We start from the raw sequence: 15422 nt of genomic DNA on the forward strand, positions 1-15422 counted from the left end.
ATATAATGGACATTTCAAGGCATGGCAAGGCGTGCCTTGGTAGGTTTAATTTTGTTTTGCTCTGATTGTACAGATTGGGAGTGTGGAAAGACTATAAAAAGGGAATCTAAAGCTAAATACTATAGGGACTGAGTTAGGTCCTGTATGCACATCGGCGTATAGTCATTTTTTCTTTTGATCATGAAAGTATGGTTCTTGAAAAGTCAGAAAACGTGTGTGGCGTTATTTGGATCAGGCTCAAATTTCCATAATGGCGGATTTTGGACAATAGACTTACGGTGGTTACGGAAGGGTTTTCGAGTTTGCAACAAGACGTTATATCTTCTTTGTTGGCTCCTCCTAGGAAGATTTGCTTCGAGCCAACATAAGTATCCTTCATCCATTCTATGAATGCTTGTTGTAATTGCATTTCGTTGTTAATGGAGCCCCAAAAACTTTTCATGTCTACTGGGAGAACTTGTTTAACTGATGCTGGCTTCAAGATAAAGGTCAAATACAATATCTATACGTTCACATACCGAGGACAGTGTTTGGAAACTTGACCATAAATGCTGAAACAGTTCTTCGTAAGTGCGCAACCTCGATTTTTTGACTGGCACTCTACGACAAAATGCCATGAAGTCGAAGATAATTGCAGAACGTAAATCGTTATTTGTAATCATTTTGATAACATCACTTTTACATCGTTTTTGAAGTTCTTTCGCGAATTCAAACTTCTGAGGCTTTCTCAAAAAGCCATCTTTAAGAATATAAAACGATGTACTAGTAATTTCATTACTAAGTAAAGAACGAAAATCATAACCCCGAGCTCTTGCAATTTCAATGATACGTAAAAACATAGTTTCTTTTTTTAAATCAGGCATTTTCATTAACGCATGGGATTCATTGTTGGAAATTTTGACGTTCGAAATTCTATCTAATAGCTTAACTGTTTTTTCTTCTAACGCGTTGCGTTTTGAAAGTTGTGTATTCTTTTTCTCCGATACACACCTTAGCAAATTGTTGACTAAATTTTTCTCTAGTTTTTTTCCAGTTGACAGGTTGAGAGGTAATTCTTGAACATCTGTAAAGGGATTACTACGTTCCTTAATGTGCTTTATTAAGGTGTCTACAGCGGTAGTATCTTCCTTCGTTCGATTTTCATTGAATTCGTGATGTCGGGTATATTCATTGTCGTCAACAATCCCGCAGAACTTCTCAAGACTTGTCGTGTACTTTGCTTTTTCGTGTTTTAGACTCAACGGTCGTAAGGGACTCATTTTCGGTTTTTTCAAAACTGCATGTAACTAGAGATTCAAATTAAAAATTAAAAGCATTTTAAATTGAAACTGTTTTGATTGTTTGCTGATGTAAACATTTTTTCGATTTTGTTTTCCAATTTTCTAATTTGTTTCATTTGTATACGTCTCTGGTCGAAATTTGAGCTCGAAATCTTTTTTCTACCTGAACTTATTCAAGTTTTTCTGTCAATGACGTTATCAAAATGGTGGCTTTTTCAGAGATTTTCCCAATTTTTTCGAGTTTGGTGCATCATGGGACATCTGACAGGACACATTCATGACGGCTAAATTAAGCTTCTCCAAAAAAGCCCAAAAAAAGGTATGTTTATGAGGTGGAAGTACATGCAGTTTTGAAAAAAAACGAAAATGAGCCCCTTACGGGCGTTGAGGAATGTTCCATTTGCAAACAGCTTCTTTTCTACGTGAGAACCCAAGTACTCCCGGACGTACTTTTAGCTGGTTTATTATACAATTGCTCTAAACGCTTGGTCCATGGGCAATTTACTCCGTTTTCTGTTAGTTAGAGTGACTACAAATCCTCCCTTTGTGAAACTTTCGCATATCTTCGGATACTTTGTTGGAAGAGCAAGACAATCTTCCAGATAAAGTGGTGACCACCTTCTATGAGTGCACCTATTGAAGGCGAAAAACAGTGGAATCGCTTTACGTAAAGCGGCAACATGAAGGACCCAGTCTCCCTCTCTGTGCGATTTATTGAGGTCGATAAAAGAGACAACGTCCTGAAGAAAAACATTCCAAAACTTAAATTGGTTGTTCTTTGAACAGCCCTCTTTGACGAATATGTCTAACTGCTCCAAAATGTCTCCCAACTCGTTCTCGAAGAAAGACCAATTTTTGTGTTCATCACGACAATTTACAATTTCTTGAACACTGATAATACATTGATGGCTTTATCTCCACTGGGAAAGAAGGAGCTTAAACTGAACGCTTCAATCTGAAGTTGCTGGAGAGCTTCGCTTAGAAGCACCATCCCTCTCTTACCCCGGTCATAATTTCCTCCCGATAAGGCGGTCAAGACAACACCAGATCCATAAATTTCATTTTCTGCAAAGACTTTGTGTATCCCTGTTTCTTTGAGATAGACACCACAGCACGGGATATTAATACCTAAAGACCTAGTTATGACCTATTATGCATTGCAGTTTGAGCACTCTTGTGACTCCACAATGCAACCCACAAAATGTGTAACCGTACATCCTGTGCAACCAATCGCACAAAATGTGTAACCGTACATCCCATCCAACCAATTGCACTTTTGGATTGGGTGGAGAGTCTTCATTTAAGACGCTCACTATTTGCATTATGCATTTGCTCGCTGCTCGCAGTTTGAGCACTCTTGTGACTCCACAATGCAACCCACAAAATGCGTAACCGTACATCCTGTGCAACCAATCGCACAAAATGTGTAACCGTACATCCCATCCAACCAATTGCACTCTTGGATTGGGTGGAGAGTCTTCATTTAAGACGCTCACTATTTGCATTATGCATTGCTCGCTGCTCGCAGTTTGAGCACTCCTGTGACTCCACAATGCAACCCACAAAATGTGTAACCGTACATCCTGTGCAACCAATCGCACAAAATGTGTAACCGTACATCCCATCCAACCAATTGCACTCTTGGATTGGGTGGAGAGTCTTCATTTAAGACGCTCACTATTTGCATTATGCATTGCTCGCTGCTCGCAGTTTGAGCACTCTTGTGACTCCACAATGCAACCCACAAAATGTGTAACCGTACATCCTGTGCCCAAGTTCAGGAGTTGCCATAAAGCCATTATGGTAATAACCGGGAGGGCACATTGCTATACATTGTACCTAAAGACCTAAAAAGATATCATCAAATTGTGTAGGATTTAGAAGTTGTTACTCTTTTGCAACCTTGTAAACACCCTCGTCACACCATAGCGGGCCATAATCCTGATCCTTTTGTCTCAAAACATCTTGAAAATGGTGTCATATTCAGTGGCTGGATATGGAATAATCGGTGTAAATGCGACACGTGTAATAGGACCTGCTGGGTTAGTAAGCAAACTGTTAATGGAGACAAAGGAAGGGACATTGGCAGGTCCAAAAACTTTAGAGCGGGCTGCACTCCAGATTCGAATATACTCCGTCGTTGAAGTATCCAGTCGTATTGAAATCTGAAGCTATTTCTCCCCTCTTCCCTATGTTGGTTGCTTTTTCCAGTGTTTGACATGGAAGGACTTTTCCAGTGTTTGACATGGAAGGACATGGTCCAGGGCTTCAACGTTTCTCGAATCAGCAGGCAAACGGGGTCTTGGTTGATCAACTTTGCTTGTTTCGTTAGACGGGTTCTGAAATAAGACGAGCACTGTATCATGACTTCCATCCTTTCCTATGAAAAAAGTGACATTCAGTGATTGAATATCGAAACATTTGTCAAGAGCCTACGTCAATTAGAAGAATACTAGCCGGTGCCCGGCGTCGCACGCCGGTTTAGCTGTTTGCTGAACGCATTTAAAATCCTTTGAGATGTTGGGAAGGTGGCTTCAACACGATGAAATCAAAGTTTGACTCTATCCCTCCCGGGTGACGTATCTTTTAACCATATTTTGAAAAAGATTTTTGTGGCAAAAATGATCAGAAAACAGAAAGGGCGTCATTCCCAAATGACACCATACCGGCGACCAGCGACGTCCGAGACGGCTCTGCAATTAGATTTTTTTCTCGCTTCGCTCGTGTTATATTTGCCGTAGTTCTTGATGTTTAGGAAAACTTTGATGTCAAGATAAGCGGAGTGAAATAATAGACATGACGCACGCGATTCGTCGAAAAAAGGCAGCCCGGGGAAGAAAGGTATGGGTATGGGTATGTGCCGGCCTTAAGGGTGCTTTTTTTGAAACATGGCAGTTTGAAAAATCGGAAGATCAAACTTCAGTCCCACTAAGAATTGGAAAAATAGGAACATTTCAACTTTTTACCCCCAGAAAGATAGAAATTTGGTCAAATTAGTTCCAAAAAGTGAATTAAAATTCACACAATTTCCCTTCTTTCTTCTCTTTATTCTGCTAAGGGTCCGAGGGGCAGCTGGGGCAGGGCCGAAAGTCAGCTCGCAACCATAGTCTCCCCGGAAGGCAGCTAGGACAGGCAGAGAAAAAATCGTGATAGCGCAATTTTATGTTGCTTTTTATAAAATAACTTCGTCATAACTTCAATAATTTTTCAAATTCAACAATGACTTGGCTTTACAGCAAAATAATAATCGACATACATGTTTAAAGGTCCCTTTTTACGAAGTAAGAATTCTAGTTTTTACCGCCTTTCGAATGTATTTTTAATGTTGCTGTTGTTCTAACAAACTTGTCTTGTGATTCTTGTGTTTTATTTTACATTTGTTCTTTTCTTTAACAGATTCTGTTTAAAAGATTTCTTTTGTTTTGAAAAGAATTCGAATGTCTCAAATCAAACAAGGTCGTTAATTACATTCGAAAACATAAAACAAAAGAAAAGAAAGAAAAAAAAGAAAAAAGTCTAATCTATCAATCAAAACAAAGTTTTCATAAAACGGCGCGAATCTGATTCAACACATTTGTGGAGCAAGAAGCAAAAGTCATCTTTTAAAAGAACATTGCTTGCGAAAACGAAAGTGACACACAAAAAACAAACAAAAAACAAACCAACAAAAAACAAACTGACATACAGACTACGGCTATTAATATATAGATTTAGATATTTGCCATTAATAATGAAGTGTGAAAAATAGTTACCTGAAAGCGTATTTTCTTCATGATCAAAGTTATCCATTGCACCGTTAGTTAAGTCATCGGAGTCGATCGACTCATCGACAGGTACTTGGTACTCTCCAGCAGTTTTAATGATGCGGTTTGCAGTATTGACATCAATATTCTCCATTGCTTTATAATTTATGCATAACCCGAGTCGATTTAGAATCTCAATTAGTTTCTTTGATTTTGTTAGGTCATGTAAAGTTTCCGCAATGAGAATGCTAAGAGGTGAAACTTTTGATGAATTGTGGACGGCGTTATATAAAACTTGGAAAATAACATCACGTTTCAAGACTGCCTTTCTTGTAACTCTCTAAACTAATTTCGATGTCTTCGGCATTCTTGAAAGATCCTTCTAGATCTTTAAATTCATACTGCTTACACTCCTCCCTTAGTTTCTTAGCACAGCTTTTAATAGGATCACTATCATGTACTGTAGTGACAACATCAGTCTTTTTGATCGAATTTAAAAAGAAAACTTGAGATTTTCTTTTATTCTTGGGATAGGCGAAACAAATTTTGTCTCCACAAAGTACTCAATCAAGTGTGGTTCTTCAATGCTCTTTTTGATAACGTAATATATGCTAGTGATAAAAAGATTGATAACATAAAAGGATTAGTGGAAAAGACTAGGTACGGCTAGGCAAAAATTACAAAATTGGAATTATGAAAGTTTAAAGAAAAGCTTAAAAGTTAAACACCAGTTCTAACCATTACTGAGAAAGATTTTCAATACCTTTGCCAGATGGGCGGAATAGTTCATTGACGTTATCACAGACACTTGATAAAGAGTAAGCATTATTTGCAAAATCCAATCCGTCGAGAGTCTCGTTTAACAATTTTCCAGTGTCCGAATCGGTGATCTTTGAAAAGTCGCTTTCTAACAGTTTTTCCACATCACGCTTAAATTTTAGTAAATAGGAGCTGTAGCAATTCTTATGATAATGATAATACACATCCTCAGCAAAAACATCACCCGGTGATTCGAATAATATACATCTAGTGTGTACATCATCTTTGAAGAAATTAATGGCTTGCAAGAATTCAAGAGCTCTCTCAACCTCACAAATCCTATGGGTCTAAAAATTATCCTATCTGGAGATACGAAGTACTTTCGTTTTCTCAAAAAATTGACGATATTGACTAAAAAATAAAAATAACGGGATAATATTAGTTTGTATAAACGACTGGAAGAATCCGGTGTTTCGGCCTTATAGAATCCTCGGCCAGCTATGCAGAAGCTTGCGTAGCGAGAAAACAAAGGGTTTTTTCTGAAAACAAAAGAAAGCTTTTCTCGGACGGGGGTGCTTCCGTAAGAATTTGGCGCGCGAAAGGTAAGGAGAAATTAATTTTTGATCAAGCAACAACAAACTCTCAAAACAAAATGAAAGACGAAAAAAAAAAAATCAACTCACATTTTTTTTTCAAGAAAAGTTTTTTTTGAGCGGAGAAAAAAATTATAATTGCAATAACCATAGACATGACACTTTTCTTTTGTTTGGAGTTAGTTCAAAACAAACCAGAAAGATTTTTCGAGAGATAAAATTGTTGTGTGTTCTGATTTCTCCTTTTATGTGTTTCGACCAACGGTGTGCGTCTCGATTGTTTTTTCTAAACCAATCAAATCGATTTACGAAATCAAAACAAACCGTTTTTTTCCGAACAAGCCCCCTAGATTTTTTTTTCATTAACAATAGCAAACCAATATTAATATGAAGCTTTTGGCTTGCACAAAGGTTTCTAGACGACTAAAATTTGTTCCCTCCATTACTTTTTGTTTTATTTATACTATATCTGAATTAGTCGTCTAGCTTGCTAGACTAACAAGTGTTTGGAAAAACTGAATCATAAAACTTGTCTGAGATTTTTGTAACTGTGACCACCATGCTTCAATTCGCTGGTTGTTGTATGATGTTCCATATATATGAGCTTTCATGCCAGAAAACACATCATCATGATTCCGTCTTAAGTAAGACTGCATGGCGGCAGCAATAACATTCTCTGTACCGCAATCTGTTCGAAGACGCCAGGGAACGAATCCATTTTCATGAATTTTACCTACTAAAATAGAAGCTATTCGTATCGGGTCATTGTTCGATGGAAGTAACCTTAGCCAGATCAGCTTTCGACTGTAACCATCTATGCATCCGTGAATTGGGAAACCAAAAGGCTTCAATTTGTCATATCCATCGAAATGCCAGCAACCATTTGATCTCCACCTGTCACAAATCGCAAAAATAATGCAAGATCTTTTTTGCTTAGTGTGTTCAAATATTTTGTTAAAAAACCATACACACGAACTTTATCTGCATTATCCTGTATTGCCTTTAAAGAATTTATTGCCCGGTTGTTGGCATTGTTGTTTGGTGTCAAACGGAATTTTTTTGAACTTCTTCAAAACTTCCCCCAGGCAATTCGCAATGTATCTAGGCTTTTGGATAAGCTCAGCATGAGCTATTTCAGTTAAAAGTTCAATGACATTCTCAGATAGAGCTTTCTGTTACNATTCACGCTTCCTGTAACGCGACTTGATAAACAGTTTTCTTATATTAACCGCGGACTTTAAGTCAGTAAAATAAATCTAATGACACTAACGAATGATCCGGAAAAACAACTCCGGGTAGGCTAAAAACAAGCTGCGACAAAAAAGACTCCGGAGCATACCCTGCGAGTGCATGTTTTGCAGGGGTGTCGCACCGCCCCTGCGGTATGCATATGTTATGCATAACCATATGTTATGCTCGAACTCTATATTCGTATTCTAATGAAAAACCGAACGAGCTTTCATTTGATCGTGGAGACGTGTTAAAAATTATCGATAAACCTGTTAGCGATTCTATCCACGGCTGGTGGCTCGCAGTTGATGAAAGTGGGAGGGAAGGGTTCGTGTCAAATACTTTTGTTAGGGAACTTGATAGTGTTGAAACGAAAGCAATCGAGGTATGTTTTAACTGTAAAAACAATCTGAAAAGCCCTTCAAAAGTGAACACAGCAAAAAGCACACACTCATACACGAATCCTGATTTAGTTCTTCTTGACAAGGCCACTGAACTTGATGAAAATTATCAATACCCAAGCTGCCCAGATGATGTGTTTTTAGATGAAGTTAAAAATCGAAATCGTAAGAGTTTAACGTATGCTGCTGCTGCTAAAAACAGTGACAATCAAGATCAACAATATCAAGATCTCCGTTGAAGAGCCTGATAGAAGTGATTCTTCCACATGATATTTATCAAAGAAGCGAAAGAGAAATGCGGGAGAAATTAGAAGAATTCAGTGTAAATTTATAAATCGCACCTAAATTACAGAAAAACAAGACGACTTGAAGTTGAAAATTTCGCCTAGAATTTGAACTGCATGGAAAAAACAAGAAGTAGAGATTGAAGCTAATCTGAAATCTACTTTACATCGAGCCTTAATGAAACAATTTTACACGAACAACGAGGCTTAAAATTGCTAAAAAAATTAAGACCGATTTAAGAACAATTGTTGTTTAATTTTTAAGAACTCTTATAAAGTATATGCTTATAGGAAAAATAAAATATGTACATATTGTGCGCCATCCCTTGTGTACTTTGTAAGAACTAATTACCGAAAGGTAAATCACCATCTATCAAGACTTATTGATTTGATTCTTATAAAGTAAATGCTTATAAGAAAAATAAATATGCTCATATTGTGCGCCGTCCCTTGTTTACTTTGTAAGAACTTATTACCGAAAGGTATGTCACCGTCTATCAAGAGTATTGATTTGATTCTTATAAGTAAATGCTTATAAAAAAATAATATGCTCATATTGCGCCATATCTTGTTTACTTCGTTTAAAAAACTGTTTAACAAGAGGTATAGAGTTTGATGATTCTTATAAAGTATATGCTTCTAAAAAAATAATATGCTATCTATGTCCCCGTTACTTGTAAGAACTATTACGGAAAGTAGTCACTGTCTATCAAGAGTTATTTATTGATTTATAAAGTATATGCTTATTGTGCGCCATCCCGGGTTGACTTTTGAAGAACTAATTACTGAAAAGTTGTCCAAAGGTATTGATTTATAAAGTATATCTTATAGAAAAATAAATATGCTTATATTGTGCGCCATCCCTTGTTTACTTTATAAGAACTAATTACCGAAAAGTATGTCACTGTCTATCAAGAGTTATTGATTTAATTCTTATAAAGTATATGCTTATAAGAAAAATAATTATGCTCATAGTGTGGGCCATCCCTTGTTTATTTTGTAAGAACTAATTACCGAAAGGTATATCCCCATATATAAAGAGTTATTGATTTCATTCTTATAAAGTATATGCTTCTAAGAAAAATAAATATGCTCATATTGTGCATCATCCCTTGTTTACTTTGAAAGATCTAATTACCGAAAGGTATATCACCGTCTATCAAGAGTTATTGATTTGAATCTTATAAAGTATATGCTTATAAGAAAATAAAATCAAAACTGTGAAGCTAAAGACACAAAGATATATGACGAAATCCAAAGAAAACGCGCGAAAATCGTGCGTGGTTATACGAGCGTGTAATTTGTAAATTAAATTTAGTGAGTTCGTCCACCGTATCAAGTACTTTCGTTTTCTAATTTTTCGTCCGATGACACCGCCGCTGAATGCCTATCGTAATACTTTCGCTAAGGCGAAATTAACAAAGAAACAGGGAAGATTCCTATACGAAAATTGAGCCGCAAAGATGCTGAAGCGACACTTAATGAGGAGAAGGAAGGTTCATATGTGGTGCACCAAAGTGTAAGCATGGTAAGGTTTTACACCTGTTATAATGCTCCAAATTATCTTTTCAACGGTATATATTTTGTTAGCATTGGTTCAAAAATAGCAAGCAAAACAAAGATTAGAATTTAGTGAATGATAGTACAATAACTAAGTGTTTGAGCATTCTACACTACTAAGTTATCTGGAAAATTTAGTGTTTTTTCAAAAAAACAATGTCAGCTGTTTAAAAACAAAGCAAAGAAAACAGAAGTCCAACCTTACCTGAGCCCTCGGAGGAGGGGTACAAAGTTTGCGAGATGACGAGTATGTCCGAGCCAAAGTTCAAAAATCGACCCTTAGACTTAGAGGGACTGAATTTTGAAAATTTTGTCCATCTTTTGACGTTTTTGCCACCCTTAGGTTTCCCAAAAACTCCAGTCAAAATTTCCAAGAATTTTTGACTCTTTGAGGGACCCTTATGGTTCGCACATACCCAGCAACCATTTTGCCTAAGTACAGCTGGAAAGTTTCTTACACATATTCCCAAAGAGTTCTAAATTAATTTAAAACACTTTGTCATGGTGCAATCTTTTTATAGCCTGGTGATCTCACTCTCTCGATAAAGCGTCAGGAACATGTTGGTCACATCTGGATTGGAAAAGCAGAAGGCAAATTCATATACAGTACACCCCGACGATTCAAAAATATTGAACAGCTCATTGAAAGTCACCAAAAAAAGAATCTAATGACAAAAGGAGGAAAAACTGTTCGACTGTCCGTCAAAGATGAAGATATGGCGAGCGAGGAAGTCAAGCGTGAGTATGATTCGTTCAAGAAGAAATCGTATTACGCGGGAAAGCTATCGCGACAAGATAGTGTCAAAAGACTGATTAAGGGGGTAGTCAGATGAGATTTTGAAAATTGGTGAAAAATTTATCAATTTCGGGATTTAAGGCTTTTTAGTATCCTTTATCCTTCCTGAACATACCCTGAAAATTTCAAGGCCGTAGCATAAATATCTGCCGATATATAGGGTTTCTTATGAGCCCTGGTATACAATTTTCTCCTTAGCAACGGTAAATCGCATCCGTTGCTAGGGCCTCATTTCCGTATGGCTGCTCTAAACATAGCATCATAACATACCAAATGAAAGCTCTTTTTACACCCTTTTTGGGCGTCTAAGTCAATACCGCCTTATTTCCCCGGGATTTCTAAATATGACGTAATTAAAGATGGTAACCGAAGAAGTGGTATTTTCAAAAACATTCACATTTGGGAGGGCAGTCAGCTGTGTTTTGACATGGAAAAGAGCTTAGTATTTTTTGGATGAATTATATTATTGAAGTTCATTTCATTTTCTCACATCGGGAAAGCTTGGAAGCCTATAATTGGTGAAAGCACAATTTGATTCCGCGAACTGATGTTTTCGAGCAGTAAAACTTGTACACCGAAAAAACTTTTTGTGATGGACTATAGACTATGAACCATGGTATGAATAAAGTTTGAAACAAGGAAACACATTCAATGATGTCATTATGAGTCTTAAACCAGTGGAAATCAGTCTTTGATGAATCGTGGCACCATGGCGCCAGGAGGCGATCCGGAAATTGAGTAAAACTTATGCATGATTGACGTTCACCTGAAGACACGTTTCCCGAAGATCAACACTGAATTCAACTGTAAATGTATAAACAGATTTGAGGGAGCACAAGGATGATATTTTGTTGGCAATATGTTTTTTGACGAGAAATGCATTTTATTGACTTAAAGGCCATGTTTCGCATGTACGCAGAGTTGACGCAAAACTTGGAAATTCCCAGTCCCCGAGCACGTGGAAGGGCATTTTTTCAAAAAACGGACTATTTAATATATTTCTAGTAACTTTTCAACATTAAAATAATGTGTCAATCCATTTTGGTCAACCACAGCAAAATTTTTAAACGGTCTATGTATCGCAGAAAAAATTGAGAAAACCTCTATTTAACTTTCTGCGCCGTTTTCTCAAACCGTTTTAGGGGGTTTCCCGCACCTTGTCAGCCTTTCTCAGATTGAGAAAGCTATGACTTGAAATTTTCAGGGTAGTGTTCCATTAGGAAGCCTCAGATGAATGAAGCAGTTTTCAAAAAATCATTTTTGACTTTTAACTGAAAAGTAAAATTTAGTTCCAGCCCCGGCTTGAAATTTTGAAAAATTTTTCAACATTCTGGAGACTTTCATAATCTAACCTTCACCAAAAAATTTTTTGACTAGCTTCTTAGCTTTTTAAAGGTTGACACAATATTTACAAATTACACGCTCGTATAACCACGGAAGGTTTTCTTTGGATTACGTCATTATATCTTTGTGTCTTTAGCTTCACAGTTTTGATTTTTCTTTATTTTCTTATAAGCATATACTTTAATAAGAATCAATCAATAACTCTTGTAAAGCGGTGAAATACCTTTCGGTAATCAGTTCTTACAAAGTAAACAAGGGATGGGGCACAATATGAGCATATTTATTTTTCTTATAAGCATTTACTTTATAAGAATCAAATCAATAACTCTTGATAGACGGTGATATACCTTCCGGTAATTAGTTCTTACTAAGTAAAAAAGGGATGGCGCACAATATGACCATATTTATTTTTGTTATAAGCATTTACTTTATAAGAATCAAATCAATAACTCTTGATAGACGGTGATATACCTTCCGGTAATTAGTTCTTACTAAGTAAACAAGGGATGGTGCAAAATAAGAGCATATTTATTTTTCTTATAAGCATATACTTTATAAGAATCAAATCAATAACTCTTGATAGACGGTGATATACCTTCCGGTAATTACTTCTTACTAAGTAAACAAGGGATGGTGCAAAATAAGAGCATATTTATTTTTCTTATAAGCATATACTTTATAAGAATCAAATCAATAACTCTTGATAGACGGTGATATACCTTTCGGTAATTAGTTCTTACAAAGTAAACAAGGGACGGCGCACAATATGAGCATATTTATTTTTCTTAAAAGCATTTACTTTATAAGAATCAAATCAATAACTCTTGATAGATGGTGATTGCCTTCCGGTAATTAGTTCATACAAAGTAAACAAGGGACGGCACACAATATGACCATATTTATTTTTCTTATAAGCATATACTTTATAAGAATCAAATCAATAACTCTTGATAGACGGAGATATACCTTTCGGTAATTAGTTCTTACAAAGTAAACAAGGGATGGCGCAAAATAAGAGCATATTTATTTTTCTTAAAAGCATTTACTTTATAAGAATCAAATCAATAGCTCCTGAAAGACGGTGATTGCTCCCGAAGGGAGCCTATGTTGCTTCACGAGGCCGTGCTGGGGATCGAGCTGGCGAAAAATTGTTCAAGAAAAAAAACGGGACGATGTAACCTAGTGACCGCATCTACTAAAAGATTGCCGTGTGGTGAGCTTTTAAGCTAGCTCGACCGCGCGAACAGATATTTTGCGTTTTTGGCGCTCCAAAGTCATAGCTTGGAATACAACAACACCGCGTGAACAGAAATTTAGCGTCTTTAGCGCTCCAAAGTCATAGCTTGGAATACAACAACAAAAAGCAACGAAAGCAACTTGGGCATTGGGCAGTTGGTTTCAGAAAGTAGAAGGTATAATCCCATATACTGTTCTGCAACTTTGATAGTAAGTATAATACTATTTTATCAAAAGTAATGTTTCAGATAGGATGTATGATTGAAAATTATTTTAAAGAATTTCTTTTTGCTTTGTATCCTTGTTGTATAATCAGGCATCAGTTACTTTACTGTTACTTTTGGGTAATTATTATCAGAAATTGGAAAAAAGTTCGCATACCACCATTAACGAACCTTCTGTTTACTCTCGGGTACCTAATAGCCGGGGGGTTTGGAATAAGCGGGGGGGTTGGAAAAAATCTCAAAACTCAATAAGCGGGGGGGTTGGAATAAAAATGTCCTGGGTGGAAAATTTTTGAAAAAGAGGCTAATACAGCAGAATTAGGACAAAAGAGAGAACTTTCAAAAACATTTTCCCAAAAATTAATAAGCGGGGGGGTTGGAATAAGAATGTCCTGGGTGGAAAATTTTCGAAAAATTAATTAGCGGGGGGGACGGCTATTAGGTACCCGAGAGTATCTCCATGCGATGTCAATTGAATTCAATTGATCCAAATTTTCGTAATTGAACTATCAAATTTTATCAAACAGAATCAAACTATAGGTGTTTGGTTACTGAACCTGATCGAAGACGACCCTGTCGAACGAAAGAAATATTTCTATCCCCAGACAAACAAATTGCGCTGCCAGATAAGTGAACCACCCGGCTGGATAAGTGAACGTGTTGTCACGAGTTAACGCACGGTCGACTAAGTTCGCATGAAAGCGGGCAGAATAGGGATGGCCATCCATATGGTGAAATTGACGCCCATGTGTGATCGCCCAATTGTTTAAGTACGTCTCGCAGACCACACGTTCAGTCCGGGGTAAGTCTCAAAAAGTAATGTTAAAATCCTCGGACACGCAACAAGAAAATCCCTGGAGTCCGGGGAATCGGCAGGGTCGTTCGAACATTCAACTTTACCAGAATCTTTTAATTTCGTGACTGTTCGATTTGGTTGCGGTAATCTAACACCTATCGTTTGATAATGTTAGATTAGATTGGTGCCCGTGAAAAAGGGTAATTTGCATCATTTGAGGGAAACTTTACATTGCCTCCAAACTGAACTGCCAGTTACATCAAAATGCCTCGAAAATGTCAATATGAAAATTGCGTAATCAGAGAACGTATGTCTCGCTCATTATAAAAAGGCCGAGACAAACTTTCAATAATTGGATTGTAACATCGAGTTAAGTCTCTTTTGTTAAGTCACCAGGGGGTAAATAAAACAGACCTTGATACATTTATCGTTCGTTTCAACTTGACGATTCGTTTAAAACTCAGCCTCCTAAATATTTGGGGTAGGTAAAATATGTACAAAGAAATTCATACTTTTCCAACCAGGCAAATCTTTAAAAAAGAAGCAAACAATAAAATATAATTACCCTTTCCAAATAAACCTCTTCGGTGGCGAGCGTAGTCTACTCTGACGTAATTGTAAAATTTATGTAATGGGAGTTTGACATAGTAATGTAATGTTGTTTGGGGAATTATGAAGTTCTCTGGAATTTCGATTGCATTTATTCAGGTTGATTTTTTATGACTTCTAATGGTACTTTTTCTAACGAGTTTGATTACTCTGTTCTCACACTTATGTCTTTTTTTTCACGTCCTTTTCGGTGATTACTTTTATTTTTATTTTTAAAGACAGGTAAGAAGGCATATTGATGTAACTGACTGCAGACTTTTCTTGGTACCCTTTTTCACGGTAATCAAACAGTCTGATTGACATCACCTGGATATTTATTACAAATTATCTATTGACAGTTTCTTCTTCTCTATTCCTATTTCAGCTTTATGGTTTTGCCTTCCAGCCTTCGTTCATTCACCATGACAAATACCATATTAACCATTAAAGTAGTTTTACACGTTGGATGTACCGTCAACTGCTTTAAAGCCAGATTGACATTATATGTTTTTACGAGATCTGAATCGCTGCTTCAAATACGCTGAGTTTGCACAAAGATAGCAGTTGTTCAACCAATCATCAAACTTC

Source organism: Clytia hemisphaerica, unplaced genomic scaffold, assembly GCF_902728285.1.
Source record: "Clytia hemisphaerica strain Z4C2 unplaced genomic scaffold, Clytia hemisphaerica genome assembly, whole genome shotgun sequence".
NCBI lineage: Eukaryota > Metazoa > Cnidaria > Hydrozoa > Leptothecata > Clytiidae > Clytia > Clytia hemisphaerica.